Consider the following 3,878-nt stretch of genomic DNA (forward strand, 5'->3'; position numbering starts at 1 on the left):
TGGGACGTCCGCTGGGTGGGGGCTGAGGTCGCAGATGGACTCAGGAATTTAGTGAATTTTTCCTGAGGTGGAAATAATTCTCAATATTCTGGTTTCCCCTCTCCAGGCCCTTTTGAAGACCGTATTTACACCGATAAACTGGCCTCATGGAGTCCAGAGAAATCAGCTCAAGGCACTTAACTCTGGACCCTTTCTTATTGCTGTGTTGTTGTTGTTGTTTTCCTCTGTGAAGGAAAGAGGAGGGGGGACGGGGGGAAAGGGAACTGAAATTCATCGGTGGTTTATTTTGGGTTGAGTGCTTTTCCTGGTCACATTAAGGAGGTGGCAGAGTGACCTGCAAAGGCGCCAGGCAGACCCGGGTGGCCAGAGACTCCTAAACCTTGGTTTACTCCTCTGTAAAAGGGCATAATGCTTGTACATATTTTCTAGAGTTGCGATGACGATTTAATGAGCTAATACACAAGATGGGCTGAGTCTAGCAGCTGCCGCGGGATAAAGACCTCACTGAACGTTAGCCAGTGATGTTGCTATTTTAAATTTCTCACTCTTCCCCACCCCGGGAGGTGGGACTCATTGTCTCCATCTATGTGTGAGAAAGTCAAGGCTTGGCGGGGTTACTGGGGTGCAGCTTTGCTCTCAGTTCCTCCGGCAAGTCTCTGCTGGCTTCCAAGGCCAGGGCAGGTGTCCCCCGTCCATGCGGCCCAGGCCCCTGCTCTTCCCTCCCAGCTTTCATTGCAGCATAGAGTGAGCGCCTGTTCACTGTCCCAGCCCCTGCCACATTGTGGGCCCATGAGGACAGCCTCCGGGCCCCAAGGATCGTTCTCGGTTGTGATGAACACCTAGCAGAGGACCTGGTTCATGGTGAAAGCTGAAGGGACCTAGGTAATTCGGGACCCAGCAGTCTAAGTTGGGTTTGCTTCTTCCTTACAGTGTGTGTGTGTGTGTGTGTGTGTGTGTTCTTTCTTAGGAATGCTGAGTAAAGTGGGTGGCTGGGGACATCCTTTCAGTGTTAGCAGGTCTCTTCTCTAGCATGGGGACAATGGCAAATTCAGCCTATTTTCCCTCTCCATGCTGCCCACCTCTCTCCACCAGTTTCTACACAACCTAAGATTCCCAGAGAGAAAGCCAATGTACCATCCATCTAGAAGAGATTGGGAGTCAGTTATACATTTCCTTGGTGCAGAAATACACAAATCACAATGGATCCTTGCAAGTGTTGGGGAAACAATGGCTGATTTCAGCATAGGGTTCTAAATCTTTCAGCGACTGCCAGTTTTCTTCCTTCACTTTTCATTCCTAGCTCATCCAGTTCTCCCGAATCCCATGAGGATTGCTCAACACGGAATCTCGGCCAGCTGAAGGAGGGTGAGCCCAACTCCATAGAGGAGCTATTAATTAATTAGTTAATCCAATGGTTTGAGTTCCTCCTCTGTGCCCAGCCTTGCATTAAGCACTGAGGGTACAATGCAGGAAGAAGAGAGGCAGGCGCCTGACTTCCAGAGTTTACAGTTTGGTGGAAGATAGAGGTGACAGTCGTACAGTCACACTATGGACATATGTAATGAATCCAAAAACTACACATAGATATAATTACTCTGGAGGGAAAAAAAATAGTTCTATGAGGACTTGACCTAGATTGGGTGATCAAGGAAGAGTTCCCTTAGGAAGTAAAACTGGGCAGAGATCTGAAGAATGGATAGGAGGTGGTGGATGGAATGTTCCAGACAAAGGGAACGGCTTGTGCAAAGTCTCTGTGGAGACCTGGAAATAAACAAAGGCATTAGGGTGAGAACATGGAAGTTGAAGGTACACAGGGTGTGAGCCAGGCTGGAGAGGCAGGCAGTGACGGCCTGTGTGGGACCTTGCAGGCTAAGGTTAGGATTTGGCTTCAAGTCTAAGAAAAGTGGGAAGGCATAGGAGGGGATTTAGAAGCTGGGATACATTTTGGTTTATTTCTTTAAAAGATTGTTCTCGCTGCTGTGGGAAAATGGAGAGTGCCTGAGCACACATGGGGAGACCACGGAGGAGACAAAGCTGGTTGTCCGGGGGAAGGCAACCATTGCTTGGACACAAAGGGGCACTGGGGATGGGGAGCAGAACGTGGGCTTCGGAGGTAGCAATGCAGGGACCGGGACGAAGGGAGTTGTCCATGGAGACTTCCAGGTTTCTGGTTTGGCAACTGGCAGGATGGTGGCCCCACTTTGGGACACCAAGGATGCTAACAGAAGGTGAGGTTGAGGGGTAGAGGGAGGCAGATGAAGAAGGTGGCCCTGGACCCAATGAGCTTCAGGGCCCGCAGGACATCCTTGTGGATGCTAGTAGACAGTTAGATGTATGTGTGTGCCCCTCTGACTCTGCAGGTCTCCTGAGAACTGATCCTGCAACTCTTTAAGACTCAACTTCATTTCTCTGTTGCTGCTTAGTTTTGATCAGGCCATCGTTGAGCCACTTGAGTTCCTTTCCTTTCGTATTAAGGTTTTGGAGTGAGAAAATGTGGTCCTCCCAAGAAGAGGTAAACCTGGTTCTACTTATTACCACTGTTAAGGAGATGAGATGAGATGCCACCATGACAGGGCCCCCAGGTGAGCCCTGAGACTCTGTGTCCCTGAGAGAGGCCTCTGAACCTCGGTCTGGGACAGCTTCATCTCACCTGTGTGGAGCCGGTGGGAAGGGTTCTCCTGAATAGGAGGTGGCATCTATCTTTCTCCTGGCCAAGCAAATGTGCATCTTTCTTTTATCATTTTTAATAACGTCATTCATCTATTTACTGATTTATTTAGCCAACTTTTATTGAATATACTGATTTAGATTCTGGACACAGAGGATAAGACAGATGGAGTCTCAGCTCTCATGAAGATTGCACACCAGTTGGGGAGACAGGCAACAATCAAGGAAACAAATATGCAAACAAGGTAATTTCCAATGACTCTTGGGAAGGCATCTGAGGAGTGACATTGGAGGGGAGCCTGATGAATGAGCCAGCCAGTCATGCAAAGGCCTGGGCGGTGATGGGGGACAGCTGTGGGAGCACCCACGTGTAGGTCCCGAGGATGCCTATTTGAGGAATAGAAAAGAGGCCAGGGTGCCAGCTCAGTAAGCAAGGGGGAGAGTGATAGGCGATGAAATGGTGGAGACCACAGGGGCTGGACCATGTAGGCTATGGTGGATTTTGTTTTAAGTGCACTGGGAAGGCATAGAAGGCTTTAAAACAGAATGGTCTGTCCTGATTTGTCACCTAGAAAGATCACTCTGGCTGCTGTGTAGGCGATATGTTGCTGGGAGGCCACGGGTCGAAGTAAGGAGTCCGGTGAGAAGGAGGTTGCAATTGTCCATGAGAGAGGTGCTGAGGCCTGGCCCGTGATGGTGGTGGTGGCCATTGACTCTGAAGCCTTTCTTCTGTGCGCTTATGGGAATGACAAATGTCCCATGCCCAGAGGGACTCTATAATTAATTCTGTCATCCATTGCTCACCATAGCTACCACTATGGGTATTTTCCAAAACAAAGAAGGGTGAATGAGTATTTCTCTCTATTAAGCAATCTGTAAGTCTCATTTCTTTTATAGTTTAGCATCATTGCTTTTTTTTTTTTCCACCAACTAAATCATTGATCATTGTGATGGTTAATTTTATGGGTCAACTTGAGCAGGTCACGAGGAGCCCAGATATTTGGTCAAACTGTCTTTTGGGTGTTTCTGTGAAGGTTTCTTCGAGTGAGATGAACATTTAAATTGGTAGACTGAGAAAAGTAGATGGTCTTCCCCAATGTGGGTGGGCCTCATCCAATCAGTTGAAGACCTCAGTCCGTCAGTTGAATAGAACAAAAAGGCGTAGTAAGACAGAATTCTTTCTGCCTGACTGCCTTTGAACTGGAACATCA

The 3,878-nt window shown here is 48.3% G+C and overlaps 1 long non-coding RNA gene across 1 annotated transcript; it reads left to right on the plus strand.

The window, feature by feature from the left end:
• The first annotated feature begins 729 nt into the window (after nucleotides 1-729).
• On the plus strand, nucleotides 730-3,581 carry LOC117795492. Its single transcript, XR_004619537.1, has 4 exons — nucleotides 730-882; nucleotides 1,301-1,365; nucleotides 2,809-2,912; nucleotides 3,240-3,581. It is a non-coding gene; the product is annotated as an uncharacterized LOC117795492 (long non-coding RNA).
• Nucleotides 3,582-3,878: the final 297 nt, after the last annotated feature.

Source organism: Ailuropoda melanoleuca, chromosome 13 (genome assembly GCF_002007445.2).
Source record: "Ailuropoda melanoleuca isolate Jingjing chromosome 13, ASM200744v2, whole genome shotgun sequence".
NCBI classification, from domain to species: domain Eukaryota; kingdom Metazoa; phylum Chordata; class Mammalia; order Carnivora; family Ursidae; genus Ailuropoda; species Ailuropoda melanoleuca.